General features: G+C 33.4%; 1 long non-coding RNA gene across 2 annotated transcripts; it reads right to left on the bottom strand.

Moving 5' to 3' along the window:
• Positions 1–2,740: 2,740 nt before the first annotated feature.
• LOC110712690 lies at positions 2,741–6,299 on the bottom strand. 2 transcript variants are annotated; one of them, XR_002509670.1, is made up of 5 exons: positions 5,388–6,299; positions 5,142–5,267; positions 4,529–4,582; positions 3,011–3,190; positions 2,741–2,927 (listed from the first exon to the last, which is right to left on the bottom strand). It is a non-coding gene; the product is annotated as an uncharacterized LOC110712690 (long non-coding RNA). The 2 variants fall into 2 exon arrangements; XR_002509669.1 differs by having other exon boundaries at positions 2,741–2,907; positions 5,388–6,296.
• Positions 6,300–15,213: the final 8,914 nt, after the last annotated feature.

Here is a 15,213-nt window from a genome sequence, read left to right as displayed (position 1 = left end):
GATTTTTCGAGCTTATTGGGCGATTATTTTTCGCTAGAATTACGCGGAAAATTCTAACTGATATTTAAGGGGGACTAAAATTACCATTTTACCCCTAGCAAACATCAAAGTCTATTTTTTGGCATTTTAAGCACTTAATATGGTCGGATAATCGGCTTAAAATTGTGAAACAGATCTGCGGCCCACGTTCGGGGATAATCGAACCATCATAGACTTACAAATTTCACCAATACTTGGCTTTCCTCAGGCTTGGAAAGCGTTATCGGTGGGTTTTTCTTCAAGTATAGAAAACCGCCAAGTCGGCTTTCCTCAGGCTTGGAAAGCGTTACCGGTGGATTTTTCTTCAAGTATAGAAAACCGCCAAGTCGGCTTTCCTCAAGCTTGGAAAGCGTTATCGGTGGATTTTTCTTCAAGTATAGAAAACCGCCAAGTCGGCTTTCCTCAGGCTTGGAAAGCGTTATCGGTGGATTTTTCTTCAAGTATAGAAAACCGCCAAGTCGGCTTTCCTCAGGCTTGGAAAGCGTTATCGGTGGATTTTTCTTCGAGTATAGAAAACCGCCAAAATCTTTTGTCGGCTTTCCTCGAGCATGGAAGGCATTATCGGTGGATTTCTTCAAGCATAGAATGACACCAAATTCGTTTATCCGGTAACTTTCTTCAGGCTTAGAAAGGTACCAAACTCATCTGTCGATTTTCCTCAAGCATGGACAACATTTCAATATACGTCATCCAGTGGATTCCTTCAAGCTTAGGAAGCTGCCAAATTCGTTTGTCACCGATACACTGGTGCCAGATACGTATTCTATCCCTTTATTCTTTTATATGTGGAACTAACATTTTTCTGCAGGTATCGGCGTATACAGAGTGATTTAAGATCGCAGAACGTCTTAAATCATTCTCCGTCCCTATCGGCTACTTTGACTATCGTTTTCGAAACTGACGTTTCTACAAACTCAGTCAAAGTGGGGGCTTCTGTAGACACCTAAAAATGTCTCCCCAAAACCAAACCCGATGATGAACGACCTTTCACTGCCACTATTGGTCGGGTTCAGTATTTAATCCCGAGAGTGCTTAAAAAATCGTATTTTATTAAATTCATATTTTTGAACAATCCATGGATTAGTCTTGATGTTTGGTAAAAGCATAGTTTTAATTTCAGCCCAAACTTATTAATTAATTTTCAGCCCAAACCTTTTTTATTTTATTGTTTTATTATTTATTTTTGGCCCTAACCTTTTATTTATTTTTATTTAATTATTTTCTTATTTTAGCCCGAATAATAAAAGTCAGAAAAGGCCCGAAATTATCAATCGGCACTTAAAAAAGCCGAAGGAAATTAGGGTTAAAAATGTATTTAGACGGAAAATGGACTGGAAATTCCCGCGCCACGGCAGACTGCCACCGTGTCACGGGAATCCTTCCCGTCTAACGGTGGTATTTCCCGTGACACAGGAGGTTTTCCGTGACACGGGACATTCCGTGTCTTTTCCGCGTAAACCCTTGACGCGTTTTCTATCCCTTTTCTAAAAATTTCCCGCGTCACGCCAAAAGTGTACCGTGTCACGGGAATGTGTACCGTCTGACGGTGGGGCTTCCCGTGTCACGGTACAGTTTGAACGTGTCACGGGATACTTTTTTAGGGTTTTTATCATTTTAGGGTTCCGTGTGCTCCCTCAGCACATTTTCCCTATAAATACCCCCTCATTTCTGATGTACGGGGCACCGAGTAATTTTATGATTTAATTTTCTCTCTTCTATGCTATTAGCCTAAACACTAGCCTACCCTTTTCACTTCAAAATTCCTTCTTCAAGTACTTAAAGGAGTCCATATTTTACTCGAGGTTCCGTCCTTAAACCAAGGCGTGCAAGGTAGAATTGTTTGAGGGTTTGGTCCCAAAATCAACTTTATTTTAATTAATTTAATTTAGTTATTGTTTTATTTATTTCCTTGAATTTACTAACTCGTTTATCATTTTTTAGTAGCAAACAAACAGAATCGAAGTAAGGATCATGCTCCTTTTATTTTTATTATTTTTCTAACGATTTTATGTTGTTGGAATTGTGATTAATTTGGTTTTAATATTAATGTTGTTCTATTATATTTATTGATCACCATATTGCATGTTTAAAGGGAATATGTAATTGAAAATCATGCCTAATAAGATAATTTGGACAACCGGTTTAAGATCCTTTTAATCTTATTATTAATTGAAGTGATCACCAATATTTTAGAATTAGTGTGCATTAATCTTAAACCAATTTAGTTAAATAATAGTTTGGAGCGAATTGAATTATTGTTTGTATGCCTTTGAGATCACAGGAATTCTTTTCAATATAAGAATCGAGTAGAGGCCAATACGGGCGAATGTGACTCCATGACTCACTTCGTACCATCATCCCCGATCCTCTTTTCGTGGTTCCGAACCATATGGAGTAAGTAACCTCATGGATTATGAATGGGGTGTAACCTTTACGGGTCAACCGTTGTTGCCTTCGTTGTCCCTTATTCATGGTTGCCTTTTATGATCCGTGAACGGTTTACAAGTTCCTTTAAAACTTGTTGGCGGCTCCCTACTTTCCTTGTCCCTAATCGTATTATGTCAATTCCTACTTCCTATGACTGCCAAGCATATTCACCACATGCTTTTTAACGTAGGCGCACTTCGAGCGATGCCTACAATTAACAACCTGTTCAATAAGTTTACATCTCAATATCATTAACATTATACTCATCATCCCAACACCAATTAACCAAATTCATTCATATCAAGCCTATAATCCAAAACAAGAGTCCAACATTTGCTAAGTGTAAATCTAAAGTTCAACATTACATATAAAATACTCTGCTCAAATATCTCGAATATCATTTATCTCCTCCTCGGTATACGGTGTAGTTCTTGAAAAATCCTATCAACACAACAAATATACTAGGGGAAAGTTTTAATTCAAGATTGTAACTAACATCAAATTGTATTTATCAAACAAAAATGAAATATTTGACAACTCATACCTTAATAAGATCCTCACTGCTATGATGATGTTCAAGTATTTCGTACATATAACGCATGACGTAGTAGCCACACTCACGTAGATTCTCTTTCTTGTGATAGAAAACCAGGCATACAATCAGCTACAAACGCATCATTGGAATGTTTCTCACTTTCTCAAGGGTATCTACATGGAGCATATACTGGCAATATGATAATACATATACTTGAGTTCTCTATACAAGTATACAGACCAAAAACCTAATGAAAATATAAATAAGTATGTGAACATAATCCTAATCATGATATATAATCACACAAAAAGACATAAATAAGATAGACTCAATGATTATAAATGCAACTATTCTCACCAATCAGACGCTTGATTGGAAAGCAATTGACAAACTAATGTAATTAATTTTACAAGCATTGCCCTACTATTGTACATTTAACATTTTCAATGGAACCATGATGACTAACCCGTCAATTCATAATAGCTAACAGCAATAGAGCAGCGAGAACATAAATATGTGAGTTGTGACCTTGCACAAAAGCAGTTAATAAAGCATGTAATTCTACAGACTACAAAAAAAATGACATCTAATAGCTACTCATTCATCTAGCCAACTTTGCACCTTAATAATCGATGGTGGTATCAATGATAATCAGTTTTTTTTATACCAGGACAAGGAAGAACCAAGAGAAAAGCAGAACAAAACTATGCTATATTGCTACAACTCAATATGTTTTACCTAAGTAGAGAACAAAATTTTAGACATAGGAAACTACATACATCAAAACATGCAGCTGCATATGAGATATATAAGTGAAGTTAGTAAGATTGTGTTGCTTAGAAGTAAATTATATTGCTTAGATCCCTGTAAGATTCACATTTTAAAAGTTCTACAATATTGTACTAGTTAACAAAAGATAAGCCATAAATTCCAAGGACTTCATATACAAGGATATATCTAAAAGTCAGTTAATAAAGTCGGGTTTTGTCAAGTGGTACAGCTGGAAAGTCTAATAAGCATGTTCTGCTTGCAAGGGTTGTTCTCCTTGAAGTTTTATGCAATTTCTTAGCTTTGTTTTCTAAGTTTTACTAACATAGCTGTAGCCTATTTATAGGCCTAAATTTATCAATAATATTCAGTTTTTTAGTCCCCTAAAAACCCCCACCCATACAACTAAGCCTTAGAACTTGGATACAAGTTTATTAGACACCTTAATTGAATTATATGAACAGATTTTGTACAGGTATATTATAATTGCTTACAATTCAATGCGAATCATTACAAAAGTCTTTAAACATCTAACCAAAAAGATTCTAACATTATAAAATCAAACGATATTTCCCATATAACATCAATGTAATTTAAAGTAGTGAATATCAAAAGCATAAAACTAAAAGATTAAAAAAAAATCTGAAATATATCGAAGTAGGGGATAAGTTATTAAGCACTCAATATAGACAACCAAATACATTAATCGTTGACTCATATATTAAACAACATAAATTATTAAACAAGCAATAAACATACCTAATCAATGTCTTTTTCTCGGCCACTTCTTTTTGACTGGGAGGTCTTCAAGTGCTGCTTGTATATAGACAACATATAATGGAATTATAGCTTCAATTATTGATTAAATAGAAATAAAAAACAAGATTAATACGGCAAAACAGAATCAAAATTGACGAAAGAAGTAAACATATAGTAATGAGAAATTGACAAAACCCAAAACATTCGTTAAATCGTGTGGATTATAGCAAAGTAGATAAAAATTAAGCAAAATTAAAAGGGGAAATTAGCAAAACTAAAAGATTAATGAGAAAAACATTCTTTAAGGATGAGGAAATTCAGCAAATTGTATGGGTTGAATGAAATTCACAAATAGCTAGACTTGAAGAATTAAGCAAATTTTACGATCGCATCAACAAATTCAATGTTTGGGGTTCTTCAAGCAAAAATTTGAGATTAATATCGAGATTAAAATTAATTAGCAATTTGCAATAAAAACCAAATTAATAAAAAAATTGGGCAATAAACTCAAAGATAACCCTAAAATTCGTTCAATTGGCAAAATGCAAAAACACAAGAATATTGGACTAGCAGCACAGATAATAAGCATTTAATTTAAAGCAAATTTTCTCACTCTCAATCGATGCGAATCGGATACAGAACATCTCCTCCTTCCACTCTCCATCAACATAATCACTAGCAACCCACATACAAGATTTTTCATTCCCGACATGCTCTTGAACCATCATACCCGCAATAACTACAAATACAAATTGATCATTCATAGAAAAAACTCATTAATTCAAGCAATTTCACACAATAATTATACAAAAAAAAAAACCCAGAAAAATTAACAAATGATAGAAATAAAGTCACATACTCAGATGATTAGCACAGATCTTAAGAGTTTTAGATTTCCGCATAACGAATCGAACTTTCCCATGAACCTCATGCTTTAGAAACTTCGTTGTACCAGTACCCCTTTCTTTCCATTGATTTCCTTCTTTATCAAATCTGTAAAGTTTTGCTTTTCTAATAACAATTCCAAAACACGAACAATTAGAAATAATAAAACATCACAATAACCCTAGAAAGCCGAACATATCCCTAAATTAGAGGCAAAATTCAATGATTGAATCAATAACTGCAATGAAAACAACAATTGAAGAGCACCCAATCAAAAGTAACACAAAACCCTAAAAATCAGGGTAAAAAAACCTAGGATTGAGGCAAAATTCAACCATTAAATCAACAAAAATCATATAGAAAACAAGGGTTCAAATTTATTGGGGTTTTAGGTTCAAATTTCTGCTCGAATTGGGGGGTTTTTGGCTAAAAAATGTTTAATTTTTCTGGGGTTTTCAGGGTTCGAAATTTTTGGGGGTTGAGGTTCGAATTTCTGCTCAAATTGGGGGGTTTTTGGCTGGAAAATCTTTGATGGTTCTGGGGTTTGCAGGGTTCGAATTTGCCGGGGTTTATACCGCAAACTTCTACTCGAATGGGAGGGGGGTTTGCTTGATTTTTATGGGGTTTTTAGTGTTCGATTTTGCTGGGGGTTTTGGTTCGATTTTGTGCTCGAAAATTGGAGATATTTGGCTTCGATCTTTTTATTTTTCTGGGGTTTTGGTTTGGTCGAATTGCTGTGTTGAAATCCGTTGTTAGAGGCAGCAACAAATGGGTAGCAAAAATATTTTTTTGTGGGTATATCGAATTTGGAGGCAGCAGCAAATGGCGAGATGGGTAGAAAATTTAGAATTACTAACCTATACTTATCTGCGTCGTTCATTAATTAAAGAAGTGACGCAAATAACTTAAATGTAATAATGTAAATTAACTATTTGCGTTGCTCACTAATTAAAGAAGTGACGCAAATAACTCACAAACTCATTTGCGTCACTTGTCCTTAAAGGAGTGACGCAAATAAGACTGTTATTTGTGTCATTCTAATAAATAAACGCGACGCAAATAACATAAAGCTGAAGAATATTAGGCTTTTGTGTCGCTTCATAGCTAATGAGCGACGCAAATAACTTATAAAGAAGCTAAAATATATCATTTGTTTCGCTTGTTTCTACGAGTGACGCAAAAGAGGCGTTGGAAATAAAAAAAATTTTACTAGAAAACACCAATGATTCTGCAAAAAACTTTAATTATACATCAACTATTTGTAATTTGTGGAGCTTATTAAGAAAATAAATTCATTACTAAAAATTTTGCGTTGTTTTATGTTTGCTCAGAATATTGGGACATTGGAAACTCGACCAATACTTTCCAATTTTGTGGTGCAATATTTTTGTACGAGGAAAGATTAGAGAAGCATCAAAACTCAAAAAATCTAAATACTCAAAGTGTTGTATGCAAGGAAAAGTGAAATTACCTTTACTAAAAGAACCACCACCACTACCTAGTGGATTTTTAAAGAACAAGGACCCTAGAAGTAGGAATTTCTTGGAGAACATAAGATCTTATAATAATATGCATGCATTCACGTCAATGGGAGGAAAAATTGATTCAGCTATTAATCAAGGTCATGGACCTTACACCCTTCGCTTACATGGTCAGAATTATCATAGGACAGAAAGTTTGCTACTAAATTCAGGCTCATCTCCAAAATTCTACCAACTCTACAATTATGACACAGATAATGAGGTTTCAAACCGAAAACATGCTATGAGGTTTGTTATTTCTTTACTTACTTATTTACGTCATTTATATATTAGATTTAAATTTATGTGAATTGAACTATCAAAATCCTAACATTATTATTTTCCTCTTTTTGCATGGTCAACTAAGAAATTCAGATGATTTGAATGATGCTATTCTTAACAATCTTAAAACGATGCTTGATGAACACAACCCAATTGCTAAGGCTTTTAGAATGGCAAGGGATCGTTTTAAATCTAATGATTCTTAAAATGTCAAATTACAACTCATCGGAAGGAGAGGGGTTGATGGGAGGAACTACAACCTGCCAAGTGTATTTGAAGTTGCAGCACTTATTGTCAAAGATATCGGAAACTCTATCGATAGGGATATTATTGTTGAAAAGCAATTAGGTGTACTTCAACGTATAAATGAGCTTCACTCTTCTTACCTTGTAAAGCAATACCCATTGTTATTTCCATATGGTGAGGATGGTTATAGGGTCGATATTCTGTTAAGGGATGATGATGGAAGTAATTCTTTGAGAAAAAGGATGAGATTGAGTATGAGTGAATTTTTTGCATTTCGCATACAAGAAAGACTTAATGAAGCTGCAACACTATTGATGTCAAGAAAGTTATTTCAGCAATTTTTGGTTGATGACTACACTATGATTGAGGCTGATAGACTTAACTACATTCGAACACATCAAAAACAATTGAGGTCAAGATTGTACAAAAATCTTGTTGGTTTAATTTTGAGAGGAGTTATTGATCCATCAACTATGGGATTACGAATTGTCTTACCTTCATCATTTACTGGTGGTGCTAGATATATGATGCAAAATTTTCAAGATGTCATGGCTATATGCAGGTGGTATGGATACCCTAATTTATTTATCACATTTACATGCAATCCAAAGTGCCCAGAAATCACTAGATTCGTTCAAAAGAGAGGACTCAGACCAGAGGATACTAGACATTCTTTGTAGAGTTTTTAAAATGAAACTTGATCGCTTAATAAGTGATCTTAAGAAACAAAAGATATTTCCCTTCACAGTAAATGCTTGTAAGTTTTTTCTTATCTTTACTTCATTGATTTATTTAATTTTAACATTTAGCAACTACATAACCAAATAATTTGATTCAGTGATATACACGGTAGTGTTCCAAAATTATGGATTGCCTCATGCTCACATCCTTTTATTCTTAAAATCTTAGGACAATATTGCTAATGCTCGTGACATAAATAAAGTTATATGTGCTAAAATCCCTGATCCAATAAAGGAACCTAAGTTATATAAGCTTGTTAGAGATTCTATATGATGCACGGTCTTTGTGGTGCTTTAAATAAACAATCTCCATGCATGAAAGAAAGAAGGTGTTCAAAACATTTTTCTAAGTGCTTTGTTGAAGAGACAAGTGTTGATGAAGAAGGATATCCTATTTATAGAAGACGGGATGATGGGAAATTTATTAAGAAGAATGGTATAAAGTTAGACAACATATTTGTTGTTCTATACAATCCAACACTTATCCTAAAATATGGTGCACATATCAATATTGAATGGTGTAATCAACATAGATCGATTAAGTATTTATTTAAATACATAAATAAAGGAAATGATTCCATCGCCGCTGTTGTTTCTGGGTCTGAAGAAGAGTCTTGTGACAAGGTTGATGAAATTCAAGCATACTATGATTGTAGGTGTGTGTAAGTTAATCATTGTATTTAGCTTGATTAAATTATACATAGGCTGATTATTAATTTGCATAAATACATTGTATGCATGTATATTTCACCATGTGAAGCAATATGGAGAATTTTCGGATTTGACATGCATTACAGATTTCCTTCCGTAAAAAGACTAAGTTTTCATCTTCCTGATGAGCAAAATGTAGTATTTGAAGATGATGATCCTATAGATGCAGTCATAAATAAACCTACTATAAGGAAATCTCAATTCTTAGCATGGATGGAACGTAATAAGAATGATGCAAAGGTTAGAAAACTCACTTACATTGAGTTTCCAACGGAATATGCATGGAAAGAAGGCATATGGGCTAAACAGCAAAATTCGTTTTCAATTGAAAGAATATACCATGCCCCCCTAGGATGCGATGAAAAGTATTATTTGAGAATTTTGTTTAATTATGTTAAAGGCCCTACATGTTATGAAGATATTAGAACGGTTAATGATGTTCTATACTCATAGAAGCGACACAAATACACTATAAATTAGCAACGTAAATGAGCCTTTTTCTACTAGTGATTAGCATTATAATTTTATAAACTGAAGTTCTTATAAAAGATAAAATTATAGCAGCACCAATATAATAATTCTACATAAGGGAAATCAACCTAAACTCTATTATTTTTATAAATTATAGTAACATACCTTGATTTTCTTGAGTATCATTGTGAATTTGTATAGTATCCAGTGTCGAATTAGAATGAATATCACCTGTTATTAGAATAAGTTCTATAAAATTATAAAGCATAAAACTAACACATTTTAATCGTTCATAATTATGGACTTACCAAAATGTAAATTTGTGTCCAGGTTTGGTATGTTGTTGTTGACCTTTTTGGATACTTGTTCATAAGTATTGATTTTTGTTCTCGATGTCGGAATGGCAGACCTTGTCTTGGTTTGAGCATTGCCACATAATTGGGACATTTTCTTTCCTCTGTGTTGGTTATGAACATGCTTTGCTTTTAGCAATAAGGAATAGCTTATTGGTTAGTTTGAATTCTCATACATGAAAAATATTTAGTAGGAAAAGGAATATCTATAGAGTATTAATATTATGCATTATATTGTACAAGTATATTTTTTCAAGGTAAAAATTGAATACATGGCTCAAAAGCTATCAAAATTTCAATCAAGTGTAGACATCTTTATTGCAGCATTAGTCATTTTTTTTTTATTTTTTTCATATGGAGTATTGTAGAGTGTGATTAAATGATGATAAGAATTAAAAACATATTGTACACTTAAAAAACAAAGTGAATAAACCTGACCATTTGTAATGTCGCTCATAGGGATTCTATAACCAATGTTGGATGAATTTGATCATACACAAGTTTTTAATTATGTTTGCTCTATGTTACCTATTTTCATATATATCCGGTTGGCAAATTTTTAATTCAAATAAAAGATAAACACATCTTAATGGAAAATGATACATTACCAAGATCATTAGTTCACTTTTGTTGGTGCTTTTCCATGATAATAGCTTTTCTCTTTTGTCTTGCAAGTTTTTTAAATTTTGGCTCCATGTATTGATCTATTACAATAAACAAACAATATATTTTAATGTTTATAAGAATAAATAATGTTAGTATCATGTTAATAAAGATATATAAATATATAAATATATTGAGAAAAATTTGGATAAACCTAACCATTTTAAATGTCTCTCGTAGGGTGTCTACTCCCAATGTTGAATGAATTTGATCCTCCAAGACATTCTCCTTGATTTTTCTCTATGTTACATACATCCATATATATTTGAATAAGGTTTGACATATTTTTAATTCAAGTAAAGAAATGATTAATTGTAAAATGATAAATCACCGAATTCATTAGTTTTTTGTCGTTGACGTTTCTCTATGAGAAGCCTTTCTCTTAACTCTTGAAAACTTTGTGAAATGTGGCTCCATGTGTAGATCTATCACAAACAAACAAACTTTGTAAAATATGGTTCCATGTGTGAAGTATGTTTTAATTTTAATCTATTTCATTAAAGAACAAACAAACCGTGAACCTAATACTGATTTTAGTTTGATTGCAAATCTCACATGCATCTTCATGAGTTATTCATTTTTTAAAGGTATGAAATAATTACAATTTATTTTCTATAAAGAATTAATAATAGTATGAATATAATATCATACTTTATATGAATGTATCCCAATTTGTATAGTGAATATAAAAATGTTAATAACCTACTTTACAATTTCTACCATATAATATTATAGATATTACATATATTTTATAGCATTTTTTTAGACAACATATATTTATAGCATATTTACTAACTTAAGTGAAATATTTTTATTAAAATCATCTACTGTTTATAACGTATGAATATTGTTTATTAAGTATGAATATTATTATTTTTCCGTATTTTAATTTCTACAATTACCTTTAAATACCATAATTACTTTATCCTATTATTTCATACTCGTAGTTTGTTAATTTTTATAGAGGAAGTCTTTATCAAGTGGAACAATTAGCCTAATCTTCAAAAGCTCATATGAGTCATATGTATTTACAATGTAGATTAATGGTTTATTGAAGAGCTATTAGTCTTCCTCAAAATATTAATTAGTCACGCATGAATAACACTCATTTTTTTTATGTAATTTTTTTTACTACCTCTATTAACGGTTATTTGAAACATTTGCCATTTTCGGTTGCTATCTATTATGTGCAACAATTTTTTTCTTTCCATTTTTAGTAACTTTTTGCCAACAAAATGACCATATTACCCTTACTTAAACAACTTAGACATCTAATTAAATTACTAATATGATTTAACTCTTTACCTAATGAATCTGATTATTGTAATCAATTTCACCAAAAATCATACATCTTCATCAAAACCATTCATCTCCCTCACTCTCCTTCAATTGAAAAATCTCTAGAATTCAAACCCTAACTCTAGAATTCAAACCCTAACTCTACAATCTCTAGAATTCAAACCCTAACTCTACAATTTTGTTATCTCTAGATGACTTTCAAATTGATTATATGCTTTAATAATTTTAAAAGAGATTGTATAATGTGTCATATTTCTAGAAGTGATTGGTCATTTATAGTTATTTTGAGAGGAGAAGCATGTATAGTCATAAGAAGCCCTTGATAGTTCAACCTAATCATTTGATGAAGTGAGGATGGTATTGCATCAAGCTCGTGTATCCAAGGACATCCAGTAGAAGGTTGAATGTGGATTTAATGTCCATGACATGGAATTCAACCATTGTTTGAATTGGGCATGTGGTAATTGGTAGCTTAACTGTTCCACACACCGATCTCCTCGAGTTATCATAAGCCCTAATGCTTTGTGTTATTGATTGAAAATCTTTTTCTGGATTATGGCCTAGATATTTTGCTGTTCACAATGGGAACACATTTACATCAGACCCATTGTATACTAAAATAAGAGGGATATTGTATCCCTTGCACCCCACATTTAAGTATAATGCATTGTTGTGGGTAGTGTCTTTTTGAAGCAAATCATCATTAGTGAAAATGATTGATTTGTCGAATTTCTCGCTAGTAAGCAAGCTAACGAGATCCTGAGGAGTTGTGTCTGTACTTACAAACAAAGCCGTTGGAGCATTCATAAGAGAATTCCTATGTTCTTTAGAAGTACTTAGGAGCCCCAAATGCTAACATTCGCCTTAGATTGGCAAAGTTGTTTGAACTATGGATCTTCCACCTCGAGTGGAGTAGTATTGGGTTTTGTACTTGACCTTGAGTTTGATTTTGTGTGGTCGAAGATCCATTTGGTGGTGTTTAATAGACTCGCCCAGAACGAGTTAGATGATCTATCTCATTTGGGTTAGTTGTAGGCTCGTGAACCAACTTTCTTTTAGAGGCTTTGAACGTGCCTCCATTTCAAGATATTCCATGAGTTGTGCTTGATGCCATTGTTCACCAAGGAAAGATTTGATAAGTCTTGTGACATCCCAAAGAAATGATCCCAATCAAGCGCTCCATTTGTCTCATTTTGTAGACATGATGGAGGTGGGACTGCGGCATACTTAGAGATATATAAGTTTTGAAAGTTGTCGTCGCATAACCCACACACTTCATTAGTTTCCCCTATGAGTGTTGTGGTTAGAGGTTTCCCTATAGGTGTGATATAGTCCAAAGGATTGAACGTATCACTTCCCATATGGTCCTTATCAATGTGAAAGGCAACTAGTGAGGATACATTGTTGTTAGGTTTAGGCGTGTGAATTCTCCCACCGTATACTAGATCTTGTACTTTGTGCTTTAGGACGTAGCAACGTTCAATATCATGCCCAACGCCTCTATGATAAGCACAATAAGCACTGACATCCCATTAAGCATACCTTCTTTCTGGTGGAGTGGGTAGTGTTGGCCCTGTTGGTGCAATTAGACCTTTTTCGCTCAATTTTTCTAATAATTCTTTGTAGCTCACAAGAAATGGTGTAAATTTCTTTCTTTTGTCCATCTTCTTCGAGGATCATTACTGTTATATTGATTTGTATTATTATATTGCGTGGAAGTAGCAAATACATCAATAGAGGATGAGGTATTATCATTCCCCTTCTGGTAGTTATTCCTAGGCTGATGATGATAAGGTTGTTTGCTTTTTCTTTAGCAAGATCATCTTCAATACTAGTAGCCACAAAATAGACCTTTTGAAAAGTGTCTAAACCAAGGTAACATAGATTCTTGTTGTACTTTTCATGACAATTGTCAATGAATTTTTGCACTAACTCGAGTTCAGGTGGCCTTTGGGCAAGATGAGCCGCCTTTTCTTGCTATCTACCATAGAAAGCCAGAAAACCTTCATCGTTGCCTTGCTTAAGCATTTCAAGTTCTCGTAGAGTCAATTTGAACTCTACGTTACTCTCATATTGGGTAATGAAAGCCGAAAGTACATCTTCCCATGTTGTTTTGAATTTTAGATCTAACCCATAGTACCTGATGTGTCTATTTTATATATTATTTTACCCCCGTCCCTTGGTCATAATTATTAGTGTTTTTGGCTCTTTAGAGCCACTTTTATTACTAATTGGTGTTTTCTAGTGTTTTCGTAGATTTGGTTGGCTTTTGCAGGGATTTATGCTTTTGGAGTATTTTCCCGAGATATTTTGGAGCAATCATGAGCATTGGAGAAACACGACCAGATTTTATAGCCCAGGGCCGGTTAGATCCATTGAACCGGTGATTAAGGGCTCGGTATAGGTGATATCGGGGCATTTGAACCGAGTATTTAAGACCCAAAGAGGAAACCCAGATTGGCCCGAAGAATTGGAGCCCAATCGAAGTCCAAATAGTGGCCCAAATGAGCCGCCCGACCAAAGGGGCTGGCGCCTGGAGGCGCAACCGGCTGGGCGGGAGAAGCTTAGGCTGGCGCCCGGTGACGCGCCCGGGCGGGCGCGAGATTTCTATTAGAAACAAAAAAGGCGCGCCCGATCGGGCGGTGACTCGCCCGATAGGGCGCGTGTTTTATTAGTTGATGTTTAACGTAGTTTTAATTTGTTTTAGCTTAGGATTTTTGTACGGAGTATAAATACTCCTCCGTAATACGATTTTAGTATCACTTCTTCTTCTTCTCTTCCTTTCCTCTTTACTCTTTCTTTACTCTCTTAATTATTCTCTTAGAATTCTTTCTCTAAACTTTTGTCCTTAATTCTTCCATTAATTCCAGATTACTTTTTGGTAACATTTTCTTCCCCCTTAATTTCAGTTATTTTATTTACTCCCTTGATTATGCTTTTATTTATTTATTTGATTAGTTTAGTCATGATGATTTGTGAGTAGTTTAATTTATAGGGTTTATAGGGATCTAATAAATAATATGAAGGGGTAAATTATTGTTGTTGATTATCAATGCTAGATTAATTTCTTATTGATTGATTTAATGCTCTGTGACTAGATTAGGCCTATCTTTTATGCATGAGTTTGACAATATTGATTCAAGAATCGAGAGATGAGACTTAATGTTTAGGTCTAGTTTAAATAGGAAAGTTAATTTATAAATGGTTAATTCAAGATTCGAGAGATGAGATTTAATACCGGTAGATTAATTTTGTGATTGTAATATGTAGCGAAAGCCCTTTACAATCTGGTTAATTGATGCATTGATGATTGACTATTATTGAATATTGATATTGTATGATAATTTCCTATTGAATTGTTTTAATGTTTTACAATTGCGGCTTGTAAAAGTATATCAATATTAAATTGATGAATCAAGCAGATGTTAATTTGATATTAAAGGCTATTTTCAATAAGAACTTAGATCTAGTAAATTGCGAGAGCCTGTTAGATCTATGTTGATTAATAAATTGCG

The sequence above is a fragment of the Chenopodium quinoa genome, unplaced genomic scaffold (genome assembly GCF_001683475.1).
Source record: "Chenopodium quinoa cultivar QQ74 unplaced genomic scaffold, ASM168347v1, whole genome shotgun sequence".
Taxonomy (NCBI): Eukaryota; Viridiplantae; Streptophyta; class Magnoliopsida; order Caryophyllales; family Amaranthaceae; genus Chenopodium; species Chenopodium quinoa.
Note: the sequence above shows the minus strand (reverse complement) of the source record. Positions and strands in the feature narration are given on the sequence as shown.